This window comes from Lepus europaeus, chromosome 1, assembly GCF_033115175.1.
Source record: "Lepus europaeus isolate LE1 chromosome 1, mLepTim1.pri, whole genome shotgun sequence".
Lineage (NCBI taxonomy): Eukaryota > Metazoa > Chordata > Mammalia > Lagomorpha > Leporidae > Lepus > Lepus europaeus.
Genome location: NC_084827.1, coordinates 45,057,403 through 45,074,219, shown reverse-complemented (window position 1 = coordinate 45,074,219; position 16,817 = coordinate 45,057,403). Strand labels below are relative to the sequence as shown.

The 16,817-nt window shown below is 42.9% G+C and overlaps 1 protein-coding gene across 1 annotated transcript in view; it reads right to left on the bottom strand.

Annotated features, from left to right (window-relative positions):
* The window catches only part of LHFPL3 (LHFPL tetraspan subfamily member 3), a 579,616-nt gene that overhangs the window by 263,524 nt on the left and 299,275 nt on the right, over positions 1 to 16,817 (bottom strand). The gene's annotated exons all lie outside the window — the stretch shown is intronic.

Sequence of the window (16,817 nt, the reverse complement as noted above, 5' to 3'; positions counted from 1 at the left end):
GGGGTCCTCTGCCTACTGCTGCTGCTGGCTTCGTGCCCAAATGCTTGTCTCCAGGACTGTGGAACTGAGACACGCAGGAGTTTGCTCATAGAACAAAAAGGCCAAATTGTTTTGTTGTCGAAGCTGGCTGTTTTCTGGGATAGGCCTCCAAGACGCCACATGTAATTACAGTCATTGTTTGAGAATGGATGTCATAATGAATTCAGAATGAAAGGATACCTTTTTACATATTTTGCTCCACAGAGGACATTGTGTTTAATGTAATTAGTGTATCTCGAATAAATGCATGGCAGTTAAAGCTATGCAGGTGGAGACACAATGCAAGAATGATGTCGGGGAGGCACTTGTCTGACTGTACGTGATGTGCAAAGACCTCTAATACATCAGAAGGGGAAGGGCCCCCTACAGATCGCTCATAGACAGGTGTCACCTAAACCACAGTGGGAAGATGGATGCAGAATTGAATATTTCTTCTTAATCTTTATGGAAGTGAGAACACAATGCTTTTTGTTTTTAATCCGTAAGCCATCTCAGTGATTAATGTCCACATAACCAGAAAGTTCTTTTTTTTTAAACCTGAGGCCGGATTTATTCTCCTTTTGTTCTTTAATGAATTCTCTATATGCCTCAATAGATACCTTATACACATAATAAACCAAAGGCATACTCCAGGTTTTCCACCGGGGGAAGAAATAAGGAAAGGATACCCATTTAAATCTCACCCTGGCACTTTCTATAATACTTCAATTTTTTAGTTCAAAGGACACCATTAAATGAGCCCTTAAAGAAAATTACTCTTCCTCCTCCTCTCTGTCCATCCATCCATTTATTCATCCACCCATCATTCCCTTTCTTGAAAATAATAATTCAAAATAATGACCTCTTTTCTGCTATATACATATAAAAATAACAATACATATGTAAAAGTAGGAATGATCAGAAACAGGGTTACTTTGAAGAGATGATTGTGAATGTGTCACTCAAAACCACATCCTGTGTGATGGAATTTTCATGATATGTCTGGAACAGACAACAGAGATGGTATTCTGAAGATTTCTTAGGGACATGGGGTGAAGATGGTGGAGGGGAAATAGGGAGTGACACAAATGGATATGAGGATTTGGGGGGTGATGACAATGCTCTAAAGCCAATTGAGGTGTTGATTACACCTCTAGATATATCAAAGATCATTAAATAGGTGATTCTATGATACATGAATTATAGCTCAATATTAAAAAAAAAAAAAAGGTGAGGGGGCAGTGCTGAGGCATAGTGGGTAAAGCCAAAGCATGTAACTCTAACATCCCATATGAGAACCAGTTCATGTTCCAGCTGCTCCACTTCTGATCCAACTCCCTGATAATGGCTTGGGAAAAGCAGCAGAAGATGGCCCAAGTGTTTGTGCCCCTGCCACCCATGTGGGAGTCCTGGAAGCTCCTAACTCTTGACTTCAGCCTCACCTAGCACTGGCTGTTGCAGTTATCTGTGGAGTGAACCAGCAGGTTAAGATCTCTCTCTCTCTCTCTTTCTCTCTCTCATTCTTTTAAGGAAGAATTTTTTTTTATTTGACAAGTAGTTATAGACAGTGAGAGAGAGAGATGGAGAGAAAGGTCTTCCTTCCATTGGTTCACTCCCCAAATGGCCGCTACGGCTGGCGCTACACCGATCCGAAGCCAGGAGCTGGGTGCTTCTTCCTGGTCTCCCATGTGGGTGCAGGGACCCAAGCACTTGGGCCATCCTCCACTGCCTTCTCGGACCACAGCAGAGAGCTGGACTGGAAGAGGCGCAACTGGGACTAGAACCTGGTGCCCATATGGGATGCCGGAGCTGCAGGCGGAGGATCAACCAAGTGAGCCACGGCGCCGGCCCCTCTCTCTCATTTTTAAATAAATAAATCCTAAGAGAAAAGGTAGGATGGAAGATAGTGCAGAAGACATCCCTGGAAACACAATGTACTGTACCCAGAGGGATTCCTTGTTGTGTTGATGCCATGCTAAGTAGAAATCGAGGGAATTGGTTTATGGTCTATGAGCAAACTTCGGTATGTCTCGGTTCCACAGTCCTGGAGACAAACATCTGGGCAAGACCCCAGAAGCAGTAATAAACACAGTAGGCCTGCAGAAAGAGGAGTGATACCTTGTGTTTTCAGTCTTCAAAGTGTCTCCCATACCTCCCTTAGTTTTATCATGTAATTGTTAAAAGAAAGGAGGACAAGAAGAGATTCTAACATTTTATTCACCAACTCTTGGGTGCAACTGACTATGATAGACGTGGAATAACATAAAATGTTTTCAGTCTTTCATCATTGATCATAAAGTTTGCTGACACCAATTTCTTTTTTTGGGGGGAGGGGTGGTAGATTCTCAGTTTCCAAAAATTCCCTTAAAAATAAACAGACATGAGTTGACATTGAGGTGGTGTTTTTTTTGTTGTTTTTTTTTTTGAGAGCAGATTCAAGTTCATAGCAAAATTAGGCAAAAGTACAGAGACTCCACACAACCCACGTGCCCTCCCGGCAACAGCCCCAGCCCAAGGGCTGCATTTGTTGCTGAGGTGAACCTACCAGTGATTCACATATTAGAATCATTAGGGGCATTGAATTAATCATAAGCACATGTGCTTTATTTTGTGGGGTGGGAAACATGGTTTTCGCGAGTAGAAGGTGAGGTTTTTGTCAGTAGAAGTACTAAAAGGCTGGAAAAGGGGCCATGAGCAGTCCAACTTGATCTCTCTTGGAACCTTAAGCTCAATGTGGTAATAAAGTTAAGATTTTGTCACCTCTGTTTATCAGTGGAGGGGTCAGCTCTTTTGCTCTTCTTCCTGTTCACAATTACATGATAAAATGAGAGAACTGGAGTTGGGGTGCTCACATTGTCCACTTCTTTCCTGGTTACAGGTACAACTAAAAAGGCTGTTGTGACCCCCTTGTGAGACTGACAGTAATTTGCTAGTGTGTCTTTACCTCCATGGATGGCCACAGAGGGAGTGATCTGCCCACTCCCTGGGGGGAGAGGTGTCAGTCCCCGCCCCTCTGTTGGAAGCTCTGGACGACTCCTACCCAGCACACTCTTGTGTGACCTTGGGCATGTAGTCCAGTGCCAGCTGCTGCTTTCACACGAGCCCAGTGGAGTGGGCAGTAATTCAGTTTGCAAATGTGTTAACCCTGAGAGATCACCTATTAGCACTGTGTTCTGAGGAAAGGCTGGGCTGAAAACCGCATGGGTGGGCAGGCTTGTTTCTGGAGAGGCAAGCTCTTTCAGTGACATTTCTCTCACTGAATGTTAGGGTTTCCCACTAACCCATAAGTGAGAACAAACTCGGTTCAAATAGACATCAAGAACCACAGAATCAGCTTGTAGGACCTTATCTCATTCATTGAGGGTTGGTGGCAGAGGCCTCAAGGTTTATGGGTGGAGCTGGAAGCTGAGGACTGGAAGATCTAGGGACAGATCCACAGATTGGAGGATGGTTCAAGTACTTGTTCCCCTGCCACCTGTGTGGGAGCCCTGGATGGAGTTCCTGGCTTCTGGTTTCAGCCTGGCTGTGGTAATTCGTGAAATGAACCAGTGGATAGAATCTCTCTCTGGCTCTGTCTGCCTCTCACCTTTCCAAATGAGTGAGTGAATAAATGAATAAATAATAAGGAAAATATATCCTTAAAGCTGAGTTAGAGAACTCTGTACCATTGCTTCCCTAGAAATGGAATCTCCTAGGGGAAGTGCTTCACTAAAGATAATGGAGTATTTCTGTTAGGCTGGAGGTGTGTATGCTGGAGGACTGAGTTGGAGGCTAGGCAAGGGCATGAAACAGGTTAAAACTGATAAGGAGTACCTGCAAAAATGAAGTGGATGTTGATTTATGAAAGTACTCAAAGAATCACAGACTTGAAGGGAGAAGGCATAGATTGTCGGGCAGTGATAAATGGTGCAAATTGAAGCAAAAGTTGTACAGTTTGACAGTGAAGCAAGAGCAAAGGTGGAAACAAAACTATGTTAACAGTATACAGACAGAAGGGCTTATTCATCATCGTTCCCCGTAAAACCCCTATTTGTTCATTTATGTGTTTGAGGCAGAGAGGCAATGAAAGAGATAGGGATCTCCTGTGTCTTGGTTGCCTCCCCACATGCCTATAATGCCCAGGCTGGAGCCAGGAGTCAGGACCCCATACAGGTGTCCCATATGGGTGACAGGGACCAAGCCACTAGAACCAGTACCACTGCATCCTTAGCAGAAAGCTGGAACCAGGAGCAGAGCTAGGACTTGAGCCAGGCATGCTGATGAGATTCCCAAGCACCATCTTAACTGCTGGGTCAAATGGTGACTCCCTCTGAGACTCTTAACAAGGCGCTTTTCTAAATATATAGTAGTGATGCATATTTCTAATGATAAGTCTAAAGCACAATGAGACCAGCAAGTGTCCTCCAAACTGTCCGAGATTAAATTATACTTAACAAGATTAGCCTGGTTCTCTGCTGTCCTAAGACTGGGTCACAGGCTTGCCCGAGAACTCTGTACCTGCTGTGGGGTTACCCATGTCATATGACCCTTGTCACCATGTATGATACTGTGCAGCTCCCCAGGTAGACTGTAAACTCCTGAGGGTCGGGTATGACACTGTTATTCTCAGTGTTCATCTAGAACACTGCCTGAGTCAGCTAATACTTTCCACTAAAGAAGAGTAAATTAACAAGCATTAAGTAGTGAACATATTTGACTTATTAGAAAATTGACACCTCGGCAAGTGCCACGGCTCAATAGGCTAATCCTCTGCTTGTGGCGCCAGCATCCCGGGTTCTAGTCCCGGTCGGGGTGCTGGATTCTGTCCCGGTTGCTCCTCTTCGAGTCCAGCTCTCTGCTGTGGCCCAGGAGTGCAGTGGAGGATGGCCCAAGTGCTTGGGCCCTGCACCCGCATGGGAGACCAGAAGAAGCACCTGGTTCCTGGCTTCAGATCAGCACGGTGTGCCGGCCTCAGTGCGCCGGCCACAGCTGCCATTGGGGGGTGAACCAACGGCAAAGGAAGACCTTTCTCTCTGTCTCTCTCTCTCACTGTCCACTCTGCCTGTCCAAAAAAAAAAAAAAAAAAACCTGATACCTCACTACATTGATTTAATAATAATCTACTAAGTAGAATATGGTATTGTCCTATAAATCAGAATATCTCTGATTCTGATCATTCTGGAAAATAAATTTCTAAAAATTTTTTCAAATGTGTTTGAAAGGCAGAGAGAGAGAAAGAGAAATATCTTGAATCCTCTGTTTACTCCCCAAATATCTCCAACAGCTAGGTCTGGACCAGGCTGAAGCCGGAAGCCAGGAACTCAGTCCAGACCTCTTGTGTGGGTGGCAGGGCTCCAAACACTTGATTCATCACCTGCTGGAATTGGGATCTGGGACTCTCACCCAATCACTCTGATATGGGATATGGGTGTTTCGAGTGAAACATTAACCAAGTAAAATCTTTAATTGAATTACACAAAAGAAATGCGATGAGCACACTGGCAAAGAAAATGCTGAAGTAAGCAAATGAAGTAAGCTGATATGTGTCATTAGTGCATCACTGGCATAAATTTCAAAACAGTCACAGTTAAAGGAATCTGTGAAAAATAATGGAGGTACAGAGAAGGGACAAAGAAGCAATTGTGGTGGGGGAATGGGCCTTTGGCACAATGGTTAAGACACCACTTGGGATGCCCACATCTCATATCAGAGTGCCTGGATTCAAGTCCTAGATCCACTCTCAATTCCAGCTTTCTGCTAATGTTCACTCTGGGAGGTAGCAGTGATGGCTCAGGTACTTGGGTTCCAGATACTCACATGGGAGACCTGGCTTGAGTTCCTAGCCTCTGGCTTTGGCACGGCCCAGCCCTGACTGTTGCTGGCATTTGGGGTGTGAACTAGGGGATGGGAGATTTCTCTCCCATTCTTTATAACTTTTAAGTAAAATGCATTGAAATATTTTTAAAATAATATACAAAAAGTACTGGTTAGGATGTGGGGAGGGAAAAGGTACTCTGATACACTGTTGGTGGAATTGTAAACTAGTGCAACCATTATGGAAGACACAGTATGGAGATTCCTTGGAAATCTGAAAATAGATCTACCATATGACCCAGCCATCCCAATCCTGGAAATTTACCCAAACAAAATGAAATCGGCACATGAAAGAGTTATCTATGTCCCCATGTTCACTGGAGCTCAATTCATAATAGCTAAGATATGGAATCAACCCAAATGTCCATCATCAGGTGATTGGATAAAGAAAACGTGGTAAAAAATACAAAATAGAGTACTACTCAGCCATAAAAATGAATGAAATTCTGTCTTTTGCAATAAGTGGGCGCAACTGGAAACCATTGTGCTCAGTGAAATAAGCCAGTCCCCAAAAGGCAAATATCATGTTTTCTCTGATATATGTCAGTTAATATAGAATATAAAAATATGTATAGGAATGAAACACATCTTGTGATATGATTGATTGTTGTTTTTAGCCCTTGTTTATACTCCTGTGGAATTATGGTCTTCCTACTTTTTATTATTGAATATTATGGTTAATGAATGAATTCTGTGATTAGAGAGTATTGAAATTATGTCTTTGCAAAAATTAAAAAGGGAGGAAGGAGGGGGTTGGGAGGAGGAAGAAGAGGGAAATATGTTTATCTTAGAAATTTACCTATGAACGCGGAACGAAAATTCCTCACAGCAACTGCTATTTGAGTGGTGGTCTACTGTCGGATACTCGCCTGACTACTCTTGTAAAGGTCATAGCACTGGACTCTAGCCACCACTCCTACTTCTACTTAAGGCCTTTAGCCTCTACGGACACTGTGTCCAGGCAACAGTGGGTGTGAGTGATGACTCCATCTCTGTTCGCCTCTTTACAGGCGAGGCCCTGGGCTCCAGCGGGCACTTGGGTGACAACCCCACCTTCTGCTCCCATTCCTCTCCTAGTCAGATGGCCAGGACTTCAAGGACGCTTGCTGTCCACCGATCTGACCTACTGAGTCGCCATGGGAAATTCTTCCTCCCACGTTCCATCTGATTCTCCTCTTGGTTGCCTTTTAAGTAATATGGTCCCTCTCAAATTGGCCCCAGCCCTCAAAAAGTGGCCCCTCCATGGTGCTTTTGGCCCTGAGGGATCAGAAGTCGGAGTAGTTTGACCCTGATAACATCTTTATCACTTCCGTGAGCATTCAGGAAAATGGAAGGAGATTCCATACGTTCAAGCCTTTTCCTATCTTAGAACTAAACCTTCCCTGTGTACTTCTTGCTGTCCCGCTCAAGTCCTTCTGGTCTCCAAGATTTGCACTAGGGGGCAGAAGCCTGAGCAAAAAATCCTTTCTTCTGCCCCGATCCTGTTCCCACCACTACCACAACCTCCTTTGATCCTGCAGATGAACCTCCCCCTTAACGCTCCAATCTACAGGCACCAACTCAGCGCCATTATCTCCCATGCAGCAGCTCTGGCTTTGACCTCACCTCCCCCTCCCATTCCAGGGGGCGGGGTCAACCTCTACTCCCACCTCCACTGCAATCTCTTCCATCTTATCTCAAGCCTCTTGCCTGTCTATTCCTCAAAGCCATTCTACCCCCACTCTCACTGTATCTCCCCCTCCCACCTAGAAATTCTGACTTTATCTTAAAACCAGTACAGGCCAAAGTCTCTGGCAGTCTCCATGGTCTCCAACTGGTCTTTTGTCCCTCTCTAGTCCCAGTCTTACCATAAGAATAGCAAGAGAATGGTAGTCCCAACCTTTTGGGCTCCATGCTTATTGAGAAACAAATTAGGTATCCCACCCTTCTGATGGCTCTTTGTTTTATCATGAGCAAGCCAGACTGGAGAATCAGATTTCCTGCATGGACCTGGCCCACCATAACTAATTTTTCTTTTCTTTTTTTTTTTTTTTTTTTGCCGTTGGTTCACCCTCCAATGGCCGCCGCGGTAGGCGCGCTGCGGCCGGTGCACCGCGCTGATCCGATGGCAGGAGCCAGGTGCTTCTCCTGGTCTCCCATGGGGTGCAGGGCCCAAGAACTTGGGCCATCCTCCACTGCACTCCCTGGCCACAGCAGAGAGCTGGCCTGGAAGAGGGGCAACCAGGACAGGATCGGTGCCCCTACCGGGACTAGAACCCGGTGTGCCGGCGCCGCAAGGCGGAGGATTAGCCTACTAAGCCACGGCGCCGGCCCTAATTTTTCTTTGAATCTAAAAAGATCACTACCTTTAAAAATATTGCTGTGTAAAATGCTGAACTTATTTTGCAATTTATTTCAACAGGTTTCTGGGTAATCAGTACTCAATGAAACAGCAATGGGTAATTAGCACTTGTCTTAGATGAATACAATTTTAATTTTAATTAAATTCAGATAAAATATATCAGCACCTTAAGTCATTTAGGTGTAACTGCTAACTTAAATTGGGTAAAGGCGAGTAAAATGTGTCTAAATGTAAACTTTTGAATACTCAACATGTTATATTCTATAAAAAACTATTTGGGTTAGTTCATAAGCTGTCTATGAAAATAGTTCAACACTGTTTAAAGTAACTCAGGCTAAAATTTGATGCGTTACCTTAATCTTAATTCGAAGATTTTTAACAGTTTATCTCAAAATGTAAATCAAGGACATTGGTAGATGGAAAACATCACAAGTATACTAATCTATTTCTCTTTGACATAGAATTAAAATCTGATTCTCTGTTAAAGCAATAAGTTAAAGTAATCTGTTATGTTCTCTTGATGTCTGCTAAATTCTAATTGTTTAAAAACAGCTAAATTTTTATTAAGAGCTATGGGTTATTTAAATATGAGCTTATTTTCAAATATTTAAATAATCACCTTGTAACAGTGATCAAATTTGGTCTATATTATGTCATGATTTTAAGGAATCTTATTTCAACCAGATATTTGGATTTTGAGCCTTCTTGACATTCTTGACAGACATTCAAAAAATCAAAAATCAAAGTTTCAAAGAATTTGGACTCAAATTTCCAGTAAATTTTGGACTTCGGTTTTTTCAGTTCAGACCCAACTGAAAAAATCGAAGGGCTTATGTCTCTCATCTTGTAGAGACACCAACTAATCAGACTATTTTTGGATTATATTAGAAGTACTGTCAAGATGTGAAGTGGTACTAAATTTTAAGTTTCTATAATATAAAATGCTGTTGATACAAATGTCTGAAAATTAAAAAGTCTAATAATCTTGTATTACTAGACATGATGGTTATCTTAATGAGAAAGCCCCAGAGGCCTAAAGATGGAAAATGCTTTGTAAAATCCTACAGGTGCTTTCAAAAATACTGTGTGAAGTAAGAAAATGCCTCTTGTTGGTTAATGAGTTTATAATTTTAAGTGTGGCAACTTAAAGTTTTGTCATCCACAGTTTTATATCAAAATTGCTGCTCATAAAACTAAAGCATTGATGGTTCTGTTTAGCTGTCCTCCTATAGGTTCTGATGGAATTTTTCCAGCCACATGTATTTTATTCAGTACTTTGGGATGATTCTAAACAGATGAAGCCAATAATATATTAAAGGTACCAATTGTAGAAAAGTATGGTTAGCTGAGGTTACTAAAACAAAAGGTAATTCAAATCAATTGGTAATTTACAAACAGGAGTTAGATTCTCTTAAAAAAATTATTAAAACTGCTCTATTGGTCTATTGTGTTATGTTACATGTGTATGTATATTGTAGGTCTACATGGAAAAATTTATTAAGAGTTTTATTTTTAATTGGCTTATAGATAAAAGATTGTCCATAAATTTAAACAGCTAAAATTATTCAAAGATATATTTTAATTCATGTGACCTAAATCTCTGTATCATATGTTTAAAACTTGTTGGTAAAAAGAAACTAAAAACATTTTATATGTTTGTGCTTAAATTTGCTGGTTAAACAAGCTACATCATGTTAGATATTCAAGAGATGTTTCCAAATATGTATTTTTAATATTTATGGAAGGCATTGGACCTTCTGGTAAATGTTTTCTTAAGTTGTTATCTAATGGGTAAAACTGCTTTCTAAGTATTCATGTGATATTGCTATTGTCAGCAAGCGATCTAGGACTTGCTCCCTCATTTCTCTATTCTTGAAAAACCCGAGGGACCCTTGCTCTAGTGTTTGGTGTGCTTTATGGCGAGTGTGGCTAAGAGCTAATTGCAGATCTCTTGCTTCTGTACACATCAGCTTTGCTTGCTAACACTTGGGGGTAAGAATGTCGCCAAACTAAAAACAAGGAACTGGGCCTGAGAACAAGAAACAGGGCCCGATCTCAGGCAGGTTTCACAGATGCCCTTCCCAGATGTTCCACCGAGATTAACGGGCAGGTATTCCGAGAAAATAGCCCCCTTACCCCCGCCCGGGGCAGCCACTCCCCATCTAAAAGGACCCAATGAGTACCCATGGTAACCTTTAAACTAGCCAATCAAGCCAAACCCCGTGAAATATGTTAATCCTGTGGTTTTTGCCTTTAAAAGGTGCTTGTAACTGCTGCTCAGGGCTTCTCTTTGCCTCTGGTGACAGGGAGCCTGTTTGCGCAAACTCCTAATAAAAATCCTCTTGCTTTTGCATCTACCGGTCTGGAGTTTGGGTCTTTGGGCGACCACCCGAGCGTATTGGATTCCCAAACTTGGGGTCCTTCATTCTGAGCCCAACTTGTTCTTTCTCTATTCTCTTTGAGGTAGAAAACTAATTCTATTATGAAGGAATCTCTAAGATTCAAAATTTAATTTTAGATCCTATAAAAAAGAGATGGCTAACATTTTTCTGTAATAGCATAGCCAAAATAAGAGCTTAAATTATAATTTCTTAGCTAAATTTACTTCGCCATCAGCGTAGTAAACAGTAAACAGAAAAGACCTCCCTTTCAAAACAAAGGGAAAGAAAGTTTTAAAGTGAAAATATAGTTTTCCTCATGGGCACTGTCTGCCTCAACATAAACTACTACAGAACATGCCTGTGACTACAGACTTCTAGTTTAGGCCACCGAAGATTAGAGATGGGACTTGGGCACTCCCTTGACTTGCATCCTCTGGTCTGCTTTAATAAAAATCAGGAGAAAAAGAAAGCTAGGCATCAGAAAAGTAGAGATAGGTGACAGGCCTATTAAATGTAGCTCTGCACAGTGATCTGCCCTCAAGGAGACCCAACAGGCCATTCCACTGCAGTGGCTTTCAATGTGGCAAGCCTGGGCTTCAGCAGAAGTCAGCTATGAAGAGCCCTGGTAGCTCTGCCAGCCAAGAGTTGGATCACTGGAAATGGACCTGCCCTGGAGTTGAAGGACGCCCAGGCCAGAGCCACAGATCTTATTGGCTCTAAGCTGAAAAGCCCTTCATTCAGCCCAGCTTCCAAGGTGACTACTGCTGCTGAGGAGACGGCCAAATAGGGTCAGTAACACTGCAGGCAGAACTGTATATTTCCTGTTGGAGTTGCCACTTGCCTTTACCTGGCCAGCTCTCCTCCCAGGCCAGCTAGGTAATGGAAGTCAACAGGGTGCCTTCCCAAGGAGGTTCACACTTCCCTTAGGATGTAGGCTATATGAAGAGATAGATGAGTCTGAGCCTCATAATTTACAAGGCTTTAAAGCCCACCAGGTTATTATCAAGCCCCTTCTGTCAGGTTCTATTTGCCTCTCAATCAGAAGACTTATTTGTAGCTTAGCACCTTTCTTAGGTTCTCTAATAACAACTGTGTCCTCTCTATCTAGCCCACTTGGGCCTCCTTCCTTTGTAACCATAACCTCTACTCTACCACCAATGACTCTACTCCCAACCTATGTGTACTGATGGTCCTCTTCCCCATTTAATGTTCTATGATTGTTCAGAATTTCTCTACAGACAAGCCCAGCTACCTGCAAAAGCTAAGTGGCCTTTTTCCCATTCTTGGCTGGGACCAGCTTTAAGCCACATCCATCAAACTGTCCCCACAAGGGTCCAGAGACCCCCCATTTCCTCTCCTCTATGAAATGGTTAATGCTACTCTTAGGATCATTGGTTACTATTCTCAACCCTGTCTTTTATACTACAGTGTCTAAGTGTTTACAGCAAGTTATAATGGAACAAACAAAGGCCTTCAACAACCAGGCGGTCAACCAAATGCTGCTACAGGAATATACTTGGCTCCCCACCCAGGAGACAGTGGCCTGAGACATCGCCCCATGCCAGCAGAGTACCTCGTCACCCCATGTCAGCAGGAAGTAGCTCTAAAGACAGATCATCATCCCTCTACCCACCTTGGACTTTTGGGACTAATGTAACCCTATGCAAATCCTGCTTTATAAAAAACAAAAGGGGGGAATGTTAGGAAACTGGTGCAGTTTTGGCCAGGTGGCCGCACAGCCCAGCTACCTGAGCCAGGTTCTACCCCCATCCTAATGGGATTTGCTGCTCCTGCTTCCCTGCCCGCCCTCAGGCAAAGTTTTAAAAGGGCCTGTTCCTGAACACGTGCTCTCTTGGCTCTGCTCCCTGCTCTCTTGGCCTCTCTTGGCTTCTCTTCCTCTCATCTCTCTCCTCCCTCCTCTCTCCTCTCTCTCTTACAGTCTCCTTCTCTTTTTTCCTTCGCCGCCCCTTCACTCCGGTCTGTTGGGTATTCCCCAATAAACCCTCTCCCTTAAAAAAAAAAAAAGAAATTTACCTATGAAATACATGAAATCCGTTCTTTCTATATTGATAAAGTTTTAAAAAGTTTCAAAATTGCCAAGGAATATAGATAGATACATTGATACTAATGGGATGAGTGACAGGACAGTGTTTACACTCTGGTCTAAAAATAGTATCAGAAGGAACTTCATTAGTGACAAAAGAGACTCTAAGTTGCGGGTACAGAACTTCAGTAGGTAGCTATGAGAAACTATGAATTATTCCTATTAAAGTTATTCACATAAAAAAAGTCAACTTGCATCGTCTCGAAGTCTTTCTGGCTGCCCCCTGTCCACAGAAAGGCGGGGTGCTGTGTCCTTCCTCAAGGAGCCCAAAAGCCAGGCAGTCAGCCCGAACAGTGCTCCTGGTGCTACCACAACTAATGGTTGCATTTGATTCCTGAGCAGATACTTCCCAGGTGGGGAAAAAAGTGAAGTTCCCATGTGCCCAGCATCCCAGACATCTTCTCTGCTAGTACAGATGGTATTGCACATCATTTTGAACTTGACTAAAATATACAGCTAAGTGTTTGAATCCTGGTCCCAGCTGTGCCATTAAGGGGTTGTGGAGCTTGGCCAATTATGTGACCTTCTGGATTGCATAGCTTCCTCATTTGGACTAGATAATATGAATCTGTTGAATTTAATTTACTCTTGCTTCTTTTATAGGTGTATCTATAATGCCTTTGTTTATATAAGGTACATATATAATGTCCTCATGTATAGGTATTCTCTCCCTGAAAATAAGAATCATTTTAAAAAGCAGTATGTTCCTTTGGATTATTTTACTATATGACACATCCCAAGTCAGTTTGAATCAAGACATGTGAAGAAATACAAAGCCAACATGATTGAACAGCTTAGAATGAACTGGAAGAGAAGGCAGAGCCTTAACAATGCAATTGGAGATAGCAAACCATGGCGTTTGAGAATGTACACCAGAACCAGACTGCCCAGGTTTAATTCCCCCTTCTAGTTTTTCCCAGACATGAACCCTTGGATAAGACCTCTTCATGTCTCAATCTCCCCATCTATATGAACAATGCTTTCCCAAAAGGGCCATGTTGAGATTCTGTGAATGCTGGAAAGAACACAGTAATAAACATTGTGTAAGGTTGCTGCTGTTCATCAAGCATCCGCTTTTTTTTTTTTTTTTTTTTTTTGGACAGTGAGAGAGAAAGGTCTTCCTTTTCCATTGGTTCACCCCCCAGTGGCCGCAGTGGCCGGCGCACAGCGCTGATCCGAAGCCAGGAGCTTCTCCTGGTCTCCCATGTGGGTGCAGGGCCCAAGCACTTGGGCCATCCTCCACTGAACTCCCGGGCCACAGCAGAGAGCTGGTCTGGAAGAGAGGCAACTGGGACTAGAACCCAGTGTGCCAGCGCCGCTAGGCGGAGCATTAGCCTGTTGAGCCACGGCACTGGCCAAGCATCCGCTCTTTAAAGCATGGATGAAATGATTCTTTACATTACAGAATTTTATTCATTTTCTCCTACACTTACAAACATAATTGTACCAAAGTATAGTTGTGGGTATTGTATGTTGCAGTCAAGAGTCAGGATGAAAAAGTCCCTTCTCTTCTGTGTTCTATTGAGACACGACACCTGGAGCTAGAGCAGTTACTCTTTGATCTCAGAGACAAAGCAGACACTTGGAAGAGTGTGTGGAATAGGGACTTGGGGGCATTGGTTAATTTGAAGTTGTGGTTTCAACCGGTCTGGAGCTGTCTCATTAATGAGTTCCTGTTCACTGAGATAATTCAGTTTCTTGTTAAGCTTAAGGCTCAAGGTATTTTGAGTTTGTTTTCTATTACTTGGCTGTCACAGGCCCTGTAATTGATTCAGTGTGTAGAGAATGCAAATTTCCTCTAAACAGATGCTGGCCTGGATTTTTGTCCTCAACAAACTATGGAATCATTATTATGACTATGTCAATGAAAACTCTAAACATCTATTCTGAGTTATTATTGAAGCCACATAGGCATGAAGTTTGGGGCTTCGTGAAGTTTTGGGCTTTGTGAAGTTAGAATATTTGGATGAAAGGGAAACCAACTGTCACAGTGACCCAGAGATCTAGAAATACTTGAATTAGGAAACATCTGGAGAAACACAGAAGGTTGTTGAACTTGTCCCGTGCCATTTTTATTTGACAACACTAATACGGTTTGAGTAGGGCCATGGAAGGGGCAGGGCAGTCAGACACTCAGAGGACGTGATGATTAGACAACTTCTGAAAGTTGGAGTTACCTAGGCAACTGCTGGCTGGGGAGGAGTGAAAAATGGAGGGGCTGTTGTTGGGAGGGAGTGAGTTTGCAAAGCAAGAAGGTATAAATAAGGCAATTCTTAGACCATCTTTTACAACCCATTTGCCACTTGTAGCTTGCCTACTGGTTCTGAGGAGGTAATTTCCAAAGAATCATAAGTTTCTTTCTTTCTTTTTTTTTTTTAACAGGCAGAGTTAGACAGTGAGAGAGAGAGAGAAAAAGGTCTTCCTTTTCTGTTGGTTCACCCCCCAAATGGCCGCTACTGCCGGCGCACTGCAGCCGGCATGCTGCGCCAATCCAAAGCCAAGAACCAGGTGCTTCCTCCTGGTCTCCCATGCGGGTGCAGGGCCCAAGCACTTGGGACATTCTCCATTGCCTTCCTGGGCCACAGCAGAGAGCTGGACTGGAAGAGGAGCAACCGGGACTAGAACCCGGTGTGCCGGCACTGCAGGCGGAGGATTAGTCTAGTGAGCTATGGCACCGGCCAAAGAATCATCATTTTCTAAGCCCTGGGCCTCTTGTTATCAGCAGCTACAAGGCATTGAGAGTCATCTGCAATTACACAGGAAAGGAATTGGACACAAAGAAACGAAGTTCTTGTGCTTCTTAGAATTCTTAAATAGTTCAAGTTGTTTTGAAATCAGACATATCTATAGGGTTTTCATCTGGGCATCAAGTTTTAAACATTCTGAGGCTCTGGCATCATTTAGAGCTGATTGCTTTTATTTATTTTATATAAATCTATAGTTTTATAAAGATAAAAACTGACAGTATGGTATGAAGTTTACATTTGAACAAAGTTTTCACAGAAACCTAACACATGCCTACAGAGATTTTACGATGAAGCTCTAGATGCAGGTCTAGACCATGTCAAGAACTGATGGATCTTAGGAATCAAGATGGAACATCTTGGGTATCAGTTAATTCTTGGGATAAAAAACCTGGTGTTTTAAAGTAAACCACTGCCCTAGTATGAATGCTTGGTCTTCTCCTGAGACCAGGGTTTCTGAAATCATTCAATGCTTGAATAGTTTCAATGAAACTTGTGCTGTCAGAGACTGAACCCTGCTACCTATGGTTTCAGAGTTCAAAATTCAAAACAAACCAGAGGCTTCAAGAGTTTGCTACCTTAAGAGCATGAGTCCTTGTCTTTCCCTACTCTGCCATCTCCTGTACCACTCTCTCCCCCTCTTCCAGTACCTCAGTCAGTGGTTTGGATGGATAAGCTGATACAACTTCATAAAAAGAGTCTCCTTGTCTAATTTCAAGAATTAGCACCTTTAAGACAGACTGATCTATCTGCCTGTGTATACTCTCCCTCCCCAGCCAGTCACCATCTCCCAAATGGCAGCTTTGGTGACTTATGAACAGGCTTAGTCCTTGGTAGGGAACAATGTTAGGCTCAGGCAGGAGACACCTTGGCTTACAGGTTTCGGGCATTCACAGCTTTTAAACAGTCTCTCACAGTCCCTATTTATGGTGTCAATGACATTTTTTTGAAAAGGTAAAATATCCTGGACATAGAACCAAATCATCAGTTAGTTGTTCTCTCTACTGTTTTACCATTTCCCCAATCAGGCCCCAAATTGTAATCAAAATGATCCAACCCATTTCCCTTTCTTTCTATCCCATTCCTCCCACTCCACCAGTAATAGCCAAAAACCACACACTATTTGTAAAAATAAAGAGTTAACACTACTTGGAAGAAGGCTGTGGGATGTGGAGATGCTCTTTGAAGACCTACAGTATCTTTTTGTTCTCCCACACACCCAATTCTGCAAGTTTTGTCCTTGATAGACACTTCTCTCAGTAAAGCACAGAACGAGAAGCACAGAACGGCCGGCCTTGAAACACTTATCCCCCTTCCCCTCTACTAGGGTGGGTGTGTGAACTACACAGCTTGGAACAGCTTAAGGCACTTAGGTT